Raw genomic sequence first — 15388 nt, forward strand, 5'->3', positions numbered from 1 at the left:
ACTGTGGTTTGAAATGCGTTCTATGGGTGGTTCATTTCTCAAAAGGGATTAGTGCTGTTCATTGAAATCTGAGACTCATGCTGGGCGAAAGGTGTGAAAGGCCTTGATTTTTAAACAATGCCTTCCTCAAATAGCACAAGGTTTCTGCTGGTGCATTGAAGCCAATGGTGGATTTGACCATTGATGTTCACCATGGTATCAACAATGTTTATTGTTGGAAAGCAGTATCATACAGTGAGGATAGGTCAGCAGAGACCTTTACTTTATTGATCTTAAACGCACCCTTCTACATTTTCATGACTGACCTGATTATGACTTGGAGGAGAACAGCAAACACACATATACCTAAATGCTATCTATGTACGGTAGTTTGATGACAGAACTTTGCTTGTGGATGGTTTGAGCAGTTTCCTATTTGTCCTGAAGATTAGCTTCACTCTTGCAGGAAGCTTGGTGGAAGGGAGGTGAAGCATTGCAATGAGAAAGATTGGTCGAGGCTGGGGTAGTGGCACAGGCATGACTGGATCGGTTGAGCATCCACTAGTTCCAATTATGGTTCATACTACATCATCAAGCGGGGATGTGGTGAAGATAAAGTAGTTCCTCAATATCTCTTCCTTAAATCCTCTCCTCTGAATCTTGAAGCATGTAGTTTTGGCTGACGCTCCACTCTGCCAAGTTTAGGGACCTGAGCAGGGAAATCATCTACTCCAGTGGCATTGGGGTTTTTCAACTTATTAATGATCAAGGATGGCAACAAAGCCATGAGTGAAATAGAATCAATAGTGGTTCCTGTCAAGGATAGAGTCTCAGCTGAAGAATTCTCAAAATTGGTTTCTTACAGAAGGCACTGACTATCTCTCTGTCCTACCCACACATACTCACACAATATATTTTTAAAAAGAGGAATACAGTCACCCCTGCTGCAACAATAAAGGCAATTCCTTCTGTGTCAGTACTGCCTCTTTGAGTTCACCAGTTGTTTCCTCACCTCAGTCTTTCCCCACAGACAGGAAATGTGTCTCTCTTCAGGTGTTATTGGACATGTAATCTTCTGAAACATTGCCTCCTCCTCTTACCTACAAAGGTCTGGAAGGCTGTGATGAGAGTATCTAATTTCATAGAGCAGCATACATACAGCACTGTAACAGGCCCTTCTGGCCCACGAGCCCATGCTGCCCAATTACTCCTATTAACCTACAACTTCCTGTACGTTTTGAATGGTGGGAGGAAACCCACGCAGACACAGGGAGAATGTACAAACTCCTTACCCACAATGGTGAATTTGAACCCTGGTCGCAGGCACTGTATAGCATTGTACTAATTGCTACACTAAGATCCTAACCAGTGCTGAATTTTCACGAGAGGCAGTAAAACTGTTACATTTATCACATTATGATATCACATCTATTATGAAGATAAAGTTGACCAGGCAGCAATGTTTTGTTCAAGTAAAAACACATTGCTGGAGAAACTCAGCAGGTCAAACTGTGTACTTCACATATCAAAGATAAGGATACATAACCGACATTTCAGGCTTGAGCCCTTCATCAAGGTATGAGCAAAATGTGGGCAGGCGCCAAACAAAATGGTGGGGAGGGGGAGGAGCATGGCCCCACAGGCGAGAGGTATAGGTGGAATAAGGGAGGAGGGGAACACAAACAAGCCTTTTGCCTGTGCTCCTCCCCCTGCCCCTCCCCACCATTTTGTTTATGTGCCTACGTACATTTTGCTCATAATCCAACAAAGGGCTCAAGCCCAGAATGTCAGTTTATATATCTATATCTTTGCTATTTAAAGGACACTGTTTGACCTGGTGAGTGTCTCCAGCAATGTGTTTTTACTTTAACCACGGTATCTGCAGACGTTTCTGTTTTACTCCTGTCTGTAGCAATGTTGTCCTTATCCTACTCCCTGTTTTATACAGCAAGGTGGGACTCAGAAGCGCTGCCTCCAATGGATATGTACAAAGGACCAAAGACTGGGCCTAGAACACCTGTAATTTCAACCGCTCTTCCCTCAGTAATTTAGAATGAGTCCTACAGGTACTGGGTTATTCTTCTATGTTGGAATTTACCAACCTTTTAAATATTTACCAACTTCTATTGAAATCAATATTGATTTCACCTTTTTGCTTCTATCTTGATAGCAACCTTTTCGATAGCAAAGAATGATGCAGTGTATTCAGTTAATATCACAGCACACTCCCTGCTTCCACAGGAATATTTCATTTTTGGTTCAAAACCTGCCCACCCTTTTCACTACTTGAATGTTTATAAAAGAAATGGCTTTAGGTTCATGTGAGCCACCAATACATTCTTCTGCCTTTTGTTTTTTAAAAATCTGTTACTCGATCTTCCTTGCTTGTTTTCGAATTATCTTGGCTCTTGACTGAACTGTAGGCCTTTTGTGGGGAAATACCAGCAACACCTTCAATTAGCCAGTGGGTAAATTAGATGCAGGGAAACATTGCGAACAGACTATCACGAAAGCTCCTTGATGAGCTTTGAATAGTTCCATGGGGTATTTTACATCCAATGAAAGAGGCAAGATATCAGTTAATATCTGATCAACAAAAAAAAGAAGGTTGTGCCACACCATCAGTGATGCACAAATGTGCGGGCCTTGAATTGATAAAGATCATCTATTCCACAGTTTACTTCTGTTCCATTCATTTATTTGCTTTTCTCCCAAACTATAGAACTTGCTCCCTTGCAAGATCATGTTTCATTCCTAACAAAACAAAACAAAACCATTTTAATTACATAACTCTTCAATTATAGTTCAATTTCAAAGCACCATCATACCTTCATCCAGAACACTTAATATCTGATTGTTTAGCACTTGAATATTCTGAGAGAGATCAAATGTAATTTAATCAATTGCATTAATAATTAACATCATTAATCAAGTTACCAGCTATGTGATGTCAGAAGAAAACAGTATCAACTTTTAAATGTAGTTAAATACTGAAGATTGCTGTTCAACATAACTCCATGGCTGAAAACATCAACTCTCTCAGTGAGCTACAAAGCCAAAACACAGTGGCAGAGCCCATCCCTCAGGTGAGAATGTAAAAGAAGATCCTGTTTTCTCTTCAGTGAATGTAGAGCAGCCATTCTCCATGAGTGCCAAATGCTCTCTCCGCCATTCCCACCCTCACCAACCCCCCTGCCCCCAGGGGCCACAGCGCATTTAAGGAGGGCCATGGACTGAAATCATAATTTTTTTTAGTCAGAAGGAGAGAAGTACGGAAGAAACCAATGAAACTTGACCACTTCATAGGGAAGGGGACCCATAAACTTGGAGGGGAACGAAAAAGGTTGAGAATGGATTATGAAGAAAGTCTCATGACACACCACTAATGAAGTTTGGGGAGGTTCTCCTAGAGTCTTGTCCAACATTTATTCCAACTGAAAAACTGACCACTTTCTCAACTGTTTGTCAGAACACACTGCACAATCAAGTACAATGTTTGGAAACAGATGTTCAAGGGAAAAGGTTGAAGGAGGAGATAGCTGAAGCTGTGGTTATCATCTTTGAGTCCTCTTTGGCCACAAGGGAGGTGTTGGAAGATCGGAGAATGGCAAATGTGGTCCCTTTGTTTAAAAAAGGTAATAGAATCCTGGGAATTATTGACTGGTGAAGTACAGAATACCCAAGGAGAGTCAGCATGAATTTGTGAAGGGTAGGTTGTGACTCATGAGTCTAATTGAGTATTTTTGAGGAGGTAACAAAATAAATTGATGAGGGTTGGGCAGTAGATGGGTCTATATGGGTTTTAGTAAGGCATTTGACAAGGTCCCCATGAAATACTTGTTCATATGATCCATGGAACCTTGGCAGTGTAGATAAAAAATTGGCTTGCATATAGATAGCAGAGAGTAGTAGTTAGGTATTCTGCCTGGAGGTCAGTGACTAGTGGAGTTCCTCAGGGATCTGTTCTGGGACCCCTGCTCTTTGTGATTTTCATAAATGACCTAGATGAAGAAATGGGTCAATAAGTTTGCAGATGATATGAAGTTTGAGGAAGTTGTGAATGGTGCTAAAGGTTGTCGTAGGTTACAAAAGGATATAGATAGGATGCAGAATTGGATGGAAAAAAAATGGAGATCAATCCAGATAAGTGTGAGGTGATGGATTTTGGGAGGACAACCTAGAAGGCTGAGTACATGTTAATGGTTAGTTACTTGAGAGTGGATGAACAGAAGGATCTTGGGTTCCAAATCTTTACATCTCTCAAGGATGCTGCATAGGTTGATAGGATAGTTAAGAAGGCCTATAGGATGTTGGACATCATTAATAGAGACATTGAGATCAAGAATTGAGAGGTCATGTTGTAACTCTGTAAGTCTCTGGTTAGATCTCCTTTAGAGTATTGTGTTCAGTTCTGGTCACCTCATTATAGGAAGGATGTGGAAGCTGTGGAGAGGGTACAAAGGAGATATACCAGGATGTTTCCTGGATTGGAAAATGAGTCTTATAAGGCAAGGTTAACAGAGCTAGGACTTTTCTCGGAGTGAAGAAGGATGAGAGAGGACATTGAGGGCTGAAGGGCCTGTACTGTGCTGTAGTGTTCTATGTTTCCTATTTGCTGTGGAGATTATAATTCAAATAATTGGATGGTTTTCTTTGAATTAACAGAAGCTGAAGGGAGTCTTAATTAAACTACAAGATATTACGAGAGGTCAAGACTGAGTGAAAATGAAGGTACACAAGAAAATCTGCAGATGCTGGGTTCTGGTCCTGTATAAAAAGGTGGAAAAACTCAGCAGGTCATGCAGCTTCCACAAATACCAAAAGGCAGTCGGGCGTGGTGGCGCGCGCCTGTAATCCGGCTACTCGGAGGCTGAGGCTGTGGGATCGCTTGAGATCAGGAGTTCTGGGCTGCTGCGGCCTGTGTTGAGCGGGTGTCCTCACTAAGTTGTGCATCGATATGGTGTCTCCGGAGGAATCGGACGTCACCAGGTTGTGTGAAGAGGGGTGAATCGGCCCAGGTTGGAAACGGAGCAGGTCAAAGCCCCCGTGCGCCTGTGAATAGACCTCGCAGCGCAGCCTTCTCAATACAGTAAGACCACGTCTCTTTAATTAAAAAAACAAAAGGCAGTCGATGTTTAAGCCATGAGCTCTTCTTCATGTGCCAAAAAAAAGGCAGATGCCTGAATAAAAGGGTAGGGGTGGGTCTGAATTTTCCTCCCTCTCCTCCCCCTTTCCCCCACCTCCTTCTTTAGAAGGACTCAGGCCTGAAATATTGACTGCCTTTTACCTTCTATGGAAGCTGAGTTTTGTCGTGGTCTCACACTTACTCTTGTCAGGATCGGTGCCGGCCGCCGCTGATGACGTAAATGACACGATGCACAGGGGTAATAGCACTCATGTGGGTGTGTTCATCGTCAGCATACGGGTGACGAATCTCAGATACAGGAGGAGGAGAGTGAGAGGGTCAGGATCACCTGTGCGGCAGTGAGCCAATGAAGTCAGAGGAGTTTAGCTGGGTGGTGTTTGGGGAGTTGAAGAATGCAATGTTGTGTCTAATGAATTGATTTGCTCTCAATAAGTCCAAAGACTAAAAGTTACCTGACTTATAGGCTTTTATTACCATAAACAGAAGGCACATCTCATGTTGCTGACCTGGGACCTGAGCTTGTTTTGGGGGAGAAGTTATGGCGCCTTTATTCGGGGAATCAAGGGGGAGGAGCTTCAGATACCATCAGCAAGGAGCAGGCCAGCTATACACATACAAACAGTATTAACAGTGGTTCCACCACATGAATAACAAAAGAAGGTCGACTTCACTGTGTGCTGAAAGAAGGGAGGGAGTGTATTCTTTATCTTTTTGTATGCTGTGGTAAATCCGTGCGGTTTCTATCACATTTTTGTGTGAAAATGAAGGACACACTTCCCTTTGTGAGGAGGTCAAGAACTAAGGGGTATAAATTTAAAAGGAGTGATAGAATGGTTAGAACAGAGAGGAGGACAAAATCTTTTCACCTTATGGATATTCGGGATGTGGAATTCACTCTCTGATAGGATGGCGGAAGCCAAATTCTCGGCATGTTTAAATAGTATTTAGATGCAAACCTGTGGAGGTATTACCTGCAGGTCCACTGTTTACTGTCTGTGTTAAAGCTTAATAGAAAATCTCATTAAGCTGCCACAAATCTATCTTCTGTTGATTTAGCATAACTACAATGGTTGATTAACTAAACAGAGAAATTTTATGAAGACAAAACAAAGTTAAATATCATCTTTACTCATTATAGTAATCGTGCAAAGCTATACTGTTTGTAAAATTATAAACCATGATTTTAATTTCTACCCAGATAAAGGAGACATGTCATTGCACAAGATTGATAAAAGATATTCTGTAGAGTGTCTATCAATACTTAAATTATTGTCAGTTCCATTCAGAGATGATGAGTTTTTTAGTCATTTAATTGAGGTGAAAAGGATATTTAGCTTGAAGCTGTTTGCTTCTGTTCAATCATGGATATGTACATTTCATTGATGTGGATGGAGGGATAGAGATTAGCCAGAGCGTTGGGAGAATGGTCAAGCAAAGATGCTCTGATTACCAGTGTTCTTTACATCCTGTCTCGCAGTGACCATAGAAGATAAAGATATATTACTGACGGTTCTTCACCTTGAAGAAGGGGTCAGGCCCAAAATGTCGCGAATATATCTTTGCCTCCTGTGGAGGCTGAGAGATGGCTGAGTTCCTCCAGCATTTCTGTATGTACTTTACTACAATCTCAGCGTCTGCAGATTTTTGTGTTTCACTCCACTGAAACACTGAGGCTAAGCACACTTAGCTTGACAGTTCAAGTTCTTGGTCCAGGTGAAGAATTTCTGTATATTTGTGTTGTACATTTATATCTTAAGCCATTTTGGGGGAGTCAAGTGTTATTTTGTGTTCTTATAAATGAGTCCTGGAAATGGATTCTAAAGTTAACCTTGTTGATTCATCAATGTGACATGCCTATTCCCAAAATTATATTTGATGGCAATCTGTCACGTTCTCTGTAACAATGAGCAATATACCAGCATTCAGACAGCAAATCAATTCTTCCCACCTTTGCTCATCTCCTTTATTCTTTTCCACTGATTAGATTGGAGAATATGGACTTCCCATCTTGGCTGATCTGTCTCAATTTTAATGTGGTTGTATGACTGTGAAGCCCAAAATTGTCCTCAGTTCAACAAATGTTTAGTAATGTGTCAGGCAGAGCTAGAATTAAATTCTCTTGGGATCTCAGTGTAGGGAAATACTTTAAAAGACTCTGCCCCTGCTCACCACCCCCCTCCCCCACCATTTCTGACTTTGACACATCCACCCATGCAAATCACACAGCAACAACCGCCCAGAAGCCAGAAGTACTGTAGACTCCGTGGATGAAATAAAAACACAAAAGCTCAGCAGGTCAAACAGTGGCTTTTATGTAGCAACCGACATTTTGGGCTCAAGGTATGAGAGAACGCTGGCAGCATCTGAACAAAAAGGTAGGGGGAAGGGTGGCAGAGTCAGGAGATGATAGGTGGAGGGGACAGCAGAAATAAGAGGGAGGAGGTGGGCAAGGGGGAAGGGAGGGGAGAACTGGAAAGAGGGAAGGGAAAGAAAAGGCGAGCACGTTTAGCAGAAAGCAGAGAAATCAATGTTAATACCATCTGGCTGGAGGGTGCCCAGTCGGAAAATAAGGTGTTGTTCCTCCAATCTGTGGGTGATCAGGGTGGGATAGTACATAAAGCCATGGACAGACATGTGAGCGCGGGAGTGTGACTCAGAATTGAAATGGTTGGTTACTGGGAGGTCGCTGTTGTTGCGGACAGAGAAATGCTCAGCAAAGTAATCGCCCAATCTGCGACCAGCCTCTGATATAGAGAAGGCCACAAAAGGAGCACCAGATACAGTAAATATGTCCTAGGGATGTACAAGTGAAATGTTGCTTCACTTGAAAAGCCTTTTTGGGGCCCCATACCATGGTGAGGGAGGAGGTGTGGGTGAATATGTTGCACCTCCTGAAGCCACAGAAGAAGGTGCCGGGGTTGGGTGAGGGATGAATGCATGAGGGAATCACAGAGGGACAGGTCCCTATGGAAGGCTGAGAGAGGAGGAGAAAGAAAAATGTGTCTGGTAGTAGGATCATATAATAAATGCCAGAAATTCTGGTGGATAATGTGTTCGATGTGGAGGCTGGTAGGTGAAGATAAGGGGGATTCTATGTTTGTTATCCGCACCACCCAGTACACACACTGTTCTCGCTGCTTCCATTAGGAAAGAGGTCTAGGTGCCACAAGACTCGCCCCAGCTGCTCCCCCTCCACCATCAGACTCCTCAACAATAAACTCAACAGTGACTTATTTAAAGTCTCATACTTTTGCACTTTTTTGGTTTTTATTTTCCTTCTCTGTGTTGCACAGTCAATTTATTTATATTTATTTTTTTACCTGTACATTGACATGCTAGAGGAACTCAGACCGTCATTTCGGCATGCCTATACTCGTTTAGATGCTGAAAAGGCCGGCTGAGTTCCTCCAGCATTTCAAAGTGTTTTTACTACACTCAGTGTCTGCGTACTCTCGTGTTTCATATATGTATGCTGAATACGGTTTTTTTTTGCACTACCTATAATTGGTAATTCTGCCTTGCCTGCAGGAAAATGAATCTTGGAGTTGTATGTCATTCATTCAGGTGACTTGCCATTCGGCGTGGACAATCGTGTCTCTCCATCTGTCATGATCTCTGACCTTCAGCATTGTAAATGTTGCCTCCCCTGTTCTCCTTTGGTGAAGGCTCCATCTTTGAGCTGAGACCATAGTTGATGTTGAGTTCATGATTATACAAGGGAAAAATACTGAAGCGGTTTCCCGTTGCCTCTTTCTGTTGCAGTGTCCATTACTGGATGGGTAACCCGGCCATTGATCAGCAGATTCATCTGCCCAGCGTTTTTAGTTTTACAACAATAAATTCCAATTTGTAGAATCTGCTTGTAAAAACCTTTCACCATCTGCAATCCATGGCTTCACGTGACCCTGATTGCGAGGCTAAATAGGTTCTACACCTTGCCCAAGGGTGACCTGTAGGCTATCAGACGGAAGGTGCTCCTTACACCTCCTTTTGCTGAGAAATTCCACATGGCCAACACCATGACCATGTATGTACTCTGACAATAAATCTGACATTTTTCTGAACTTTCCTAAACCTTCACTTGTCCTGCCACATTTAAAGCGGCTTTCCACAGGCTGATGAGAAATCAAGTGGCCTAAAATTTATGTAAGATACTGGCATGTGCTTGTACTCACATCTTGTGGCTCATACCCACTTCCTGCAACTTTGTCAGCTTGTCATGAAAGATAAGGCAATTTCATCCAGGATGAGTGCATGTGCGATGAGCTTGTTGGAGGAAGCGATATGTGGGGGACTATTGAAGCCCTGGCAATTTTGAGCCTGCAGTGCAGAGTGGAAGAAAGCATTGTAGATTTCACATTGTGTGTCACTCCGAAGTTAGAATGTCATTGCCATTCCTTGGAAAGAACGAGTGGAAAGGTCAAAAGAGAAATGACCTGAGTAACAATCATTTAAAGCGCACAAGAAGTTGACTCAGAAACACTCCTTCATCATGTTATTTATGATTCACTTTCAAAGCCCTATTGCTCTGAGCCAAAGAAACTGCAGGAGCTAAATTAAATGTCCTTCAAGCAGGGGGTGAAGATCAGAATGCAAATCCCATTCCAACTATTCGTAGAGAGTGTGGGTTCACAACACTGCACATTGATTTCCTTTGGGCAGCACTAAATGTACTTTTGATTGGATGGACAAACACCTCATCCTGCCTTGCATGCTTGCATTGGTAGATTCCCAAAGCCAAATCTGTGAGTAGATCTCAAATCCAGCAGCTAAGGTTTTGGTCTTAAAGAGGAGTTATACTGTATAATGTGGCCGGATATATGCTAATGGGTAAGTCCAATGTCAGATGCCACGTTCCATAATGCTGCTCGATCACACCCCTCATCACAGTTCTACCCCCTCATCGCTCGGTCCCACCCCCTCAGCACTCGGTCCCACCCCCTCAACACTCGGTCCCACCCCCTCAGCACTCGGTCCCACCCCCTCAGCACTCGGTCCCACCCCCTCAGCACTCGGTCCCACCCCCTCAGCACTCGGTCCCACCCCCTCAGCACTCGGTCCCACCCCCTCAGCACTCGGTCCCACCCCCTCAGCACTCGGTCCCACCCCCTCAGCACTCGGTCCCACCCTCTCAGCACTCGGTCCCACCCCCTCAGCACTCGGTCCCACCCCCTCAGCACTCGGCCCCACCCCCTCAGCACTCGGCCCCAGCCCCTCAAGCACTCGGCCCCACCCCCTCAGCACTCGGTCCCACCCCCTCAGCACTCGGTCTCACCCCCTCATCACTCGGTTCCCCCCATCACAGTTTTACCCTCTCATCACTCAGTCCCACCTGTGATAGAGTATATTGATATGTTTTTGGGAGATAAATTGGGAAAGGTTTGTTTGAGCAGGTCACATACAACCACATTAAAACAGATCTTATTTGAAATACTGGAACTCTGCTAATGCTAGACATATCGGGGCCTCAACAGCTTTTGCAAGAGCTTTGAAGCGTTCTCAAGAGACTTCACTAATGGATTGTTTGTAAAAGCCAACAGATGAAAGAACATCTGCTGTCTGGAGGAGAGCTTGCTGTTGTAAGAGGGTCATGTGGTTTTGCAAGCCGAGAGAGTAAAACAGGCTTTCTCTCAGAAAGAGAGATGCACATAGATCACTTGACAGTGTTACAGCCAGCAGAAGTAGCTGGGACTGGAACAGGACAATCTGGCAAGCCCGTTTGGAAGACGGCTTGGTCAAAGCCCTTGTGGTTCATGCAAGAGAGGACTGGCTGTCTAATGTTTCACTTGGAATAAGAGAAACAAAAGGAACTCTGTGACGACCTGAAATAAAGAAGTTATCATCTGCAGAACCCTGAAGGGGCAAGTTTCATCAGCAAGAGACTGGAGTGACTGATGGAAGTACATCAGTTGTGGATGTAATGGAACAATAAATCTCTCTCTGAAAATGGACAAGAACCTTTCTGAGAGGTAACCATTTACCTTTCAAGCACCAAAGCCTGGTGAACTTTATAAATGTTAAATTCTGTGCACAGTATAAGAATTGTCTCCAACCAGTGAACTTGGAGGAATGAGAAGTGAGATTGGACTGTGAACCAAAGAACTTTTCTGAACTTACACACACATTACACACATGTGCACTTCAAATTAGAAGGGGGTTAAGTTAGATAAGCAAGTCAATAGAGATAAGTTAAAGTTTGATTCTGTTTTCATGTTTAAAGATAATCAAAGGCAACTTTTGTTTCAGTAACCATTTGTCTTGGTGAATATCTATTACTGCTGGGTTTATGGGTCCAAGCAATCTGTAAAAAAAAAAAGGATGAAAATAAATAAATAATAAAATAATGGGTAAAAAATAGGCAAGTTTAAAATTGTGAAAGTAAATGTTTCTGAACTAACACATACACTCTGGTGAAGATGAGAGCAAATATTCAGCATGCCTTGGTTGCACTTTGCTTGTAGCAGCTGTTTGAATAAAGTTGTGTTTGAATAACTGGTGTCACCCAGGATGAAGAGCTACACCATTGGGGTGACTCTCTTAAAGTGTCTATTTATCCCTGCTTAATAAGAGTTTCCCCAGACGGAAGTTTGATCTATAGACTATAATTATCTGAAACTATTACTATTAATGGTCAATTATCTATAATATTATAGTTTGTCTTTCGGGTGGCTCCATAGAAGGGGAGGAACCTGCAGATGCAGTGACGGTTAAATGATTTCAAAGAACATGACTGAAATGCTTTAAAGTTTATATCTTCATGCAAGTAAAGTGTAATCACATTATAGTTTTTTTGTCTTTTAAATTCTTTATTGTTAAAGTAGGTGTATTAGTTAGGCATTGTAAGAATAAATTAGAAGAAACTGGAAAATACACTTAGTTGGCATCTACCAATCCCCAAAGATGCCATATACTAGGAGTTTTACTTTATTAATCTTTATATTCCTCACACTCAGTTCTTCATTATATCTGCTTTCTTTAATATTTCTTCAACAATGAAGACAGGTATATTTGCTGAATCCCATTACCATTCTTTATTAACTTTTATCTTTGTCTCCAAGAATACATCAGGATGCTCTTTATTGACTACGGTTCGGCATTTAACAGCATCATCACCTCAAAACTGGTCAGCAAACTCCACGACCTGGGACTCAACACCCCTCTGTGCAATTGGATCCTGGATTTCCACATTTCCAGATCACAATTAGTGAGGATTGCTAGGAACATCTCCACAATCTCCATCAGTAATGGATCACTACAGGCCTGTGCTCTTAGCCCCCAGCTCTACTCACTTTACACCTATGACTATGTACCTCAGTATGACAACAACACCATCTACAAACTTGCTGATAAAAACATGGTAGTGGGTTGTATAAAAAGGGGTGAGTCAGTATACAGGAGGGAGAATGAAAACTTGGCCGAATGGTCCACTAACAACAACTTCGCACTCAATGTCACCAAAACCAAGGAGGTGATTGTTGACTTCAGGAAGGGAAAAACACTGGTGAACCATCCAATGATCATTGGGGGATCAGAGGTGGAGAAGGTGAGCTAATTTAAGTTCTTGGTCACTATCTTGGAGGATCTTTCCTAGACCCAACACACTAATAACATGATGAAATCACTTCAGCACCTCTACTTCCTCAGAGTTTGCGGGGGTTTGGTTTGACATTGGAAACACTGCAAAAATTGTATAGATGTGTGGTGGAAAGTCTGCTACCAGCCACATCATGGTGTGGTATGGGGACACCAATAAACCTGAGGATAAAGCCCTGAAAATGGTAATAGACACAGCCCAGGACATCACAGGAAAAACCCTCCCCTCCATTGAGAATATCTACAGGGAACTCTGCTGTCGAAGAGCACCAGCAATCATCAAGGATCCGCACCACCCAGCGCACGCTCTGCTCTCGCTGCTGCCATCAGGAAAGAGGTATAGGTGCCACAAGACTTGCACCACTAGGTTCAAGATGAGCAGATACCCCTCCACCATCAGGTTCCTCATCAACAAACTCAATCAGGGAAACTATTAAGGACTCTTACTTTTGCACTTCAAATTTTTTCTCTCTCTGTATTGCACAGTCAGGTTGTTTACATTTCTTTATTTGTACGTTGCATTCAGTTTGTTTTGCCCTACCAATAAGTGGTAATTCTGCCTCTCCGGCAAGAAAGAATCTCAAGGTTGTATGTGATGTCACGTATGTACTCTGACAGTAAATTCAAAGTGAATCGAATTGGCCTGTTTTTTTCTCTTTGTTTCCATTTTGATCAGTTGTAGAATATTAATATTCTCCCAATCATTAGGGCCACCTTTAAATACCTTTAATGAAATCAAATCATGCATATTACCTTCACACCCATTGACTCTAAATGAATATGAAATAGTGTATTGAATTATAATAAGATGCTGAGCTACAAAACAACCCACAGACTAAATGTACTTGTGATTTCCAGTTTTACTGTTGGTTGTCTACACATTAAAATCATGCCCCTGATTTCTGATTTGTGCTCAAAGGTGAACTCAGTTACTAGTAGCTCAGTAAAATTTGGACACATGCTACATCACTGCTAAATCAAGGTATAAACCTGGGACCACAATACAGGCAAGAATGTACACATATACAGTACTTCTCTTTTTTGCTTCTGCCAGTTCTTGCATGGTCACTACCTATACTTGATTAACAAGGCAGGATTTCACCTGCCTGCATTTAAATTTTAAATTTAAACATAAAGCATGGAAACAGGCCCTTTCAACCCATAAGCACGAGCCACCAAAATACAACCTATTAACCCATAAGCAACCCCACCCCCCACCGCCCTCTTTCATTTTGGGGGAGAGGAAACCGAAACACCTGGAGGAAACTCATGCAGACACGGGGAGAACGTGAAAACTCCTTTCAGACAGCACCGAATTCAAAACCCAGTCGCTGGTGCTATAATAGAATTGCGCCAACCGGTACGCTAACCTTTCCACTCAGGAATTTCTTGGCAGAGGGAGCAGACGAGATTGACTCCGAAGCATCACCTTTTCATCTGCTTCTTTAAACCCTCAGAGAATTGATCCATTCTTTCCTTGATGTTCCTGCCCTTGATGTGGGAATTGGTTTGCCATTGTTCCTGCAGCTGTTGCCTGGTGTTTGTTTCCAGAATACAGACACAACTTCACCTTGGAAAGGGTGACCCACGCCTTCAGATGTCTGTGGATTGCTTAACTCATCTTGTATTATTGAAGTCGAAAGAGAATATTGACCTTCCTTCACTGGCCTACTTGAAGAGAAATCTTTGAGCCCAGTATTGATAGCTGACAGAGCTGCTTGCCTTGATGTTTTAAAAGGTCCAGAATCTTCTTAGATAGTCCATCTTGAATGGCAGCACTGTGAGAAAACATGGAATATTTTGATGAAACTGGATAGGGATGTGTTGCAGTGCATTAAAAAAAACTAATCAATACATTTAAAGCGAGTTCAGGATTTCAGAGGAGCTTTCAATACCATAAAGTATTGATCAATAGTGTGTGTCTTTCCTCTGAAGGACTGAAATAATTCATTACTAACATCATTAGTCATACCTGGAGGGCATATTTACTGCCATCCAAAAGATATCCCTGAGGTTTTACAAACCGCTTGAACTCTCAACTTTGTGTGAGAGAGGATTATCTCACCTTTAAGCCACATCCTGACATTTTAGGTGAATCTTTTGATGCTGCCTCAGCAGACTAATGTGATAGTATGTTAAGTGACTATCCTCAATGGACAATAAGCCAAATGAGGTGAACAGTTATAATTGTCATGGCATTTGGGTACATGTCCTTCAAAGTCAAGAGCATTGATATAAAATTTCAAATTGTGCGATTTAATGCCAGATTTTTCTCTCTGCAGCCTCTGTCTCCCCATCTCCAAGAATGTCAGGAACATACTCCAGATAATGATTTTTGAGGGAATGATTCTGAAATATAACACTGCGGGGAGTGGGGCATGTGCGCACATGCATGCACAGATGTGCGCGTACACATCCACCCACATCCACATCGACCCCTACACATACACGCACAAAGGATATGCACATGTAATTTCACAGGCACTTGCAGTTGCATGTATGACTTCACACACATTGCACAGGCCCAATGATTAGGGGAGGGTCCTTTGCTCATTATCCTTCCTAACTGAAGAGCCATGTGTCAATTTGTAATGACCAACACTTCCTGGCCTGGCTGCATGTCGAAGAAATTGAGATTTAAATGTTGTCTACTCTATCCTGTACAAGATG

The sequence above is a fragment of the Narcine bancroftii genome, chromosome 3, assembly GCF_036971445.1.
Source record: "Narcine bancroftii isolate sNarBan1 chromosome 3, sNarBan1.hap1, whole genome shotgun sequence".
Taxonomy (NCBI): domain Eukaryota; kingdom Metazoa; phylum Chordata; class Chondrichthyes; order Torpediniformes; family Narcinidae; genus Narcine; species Narcine bancroftii.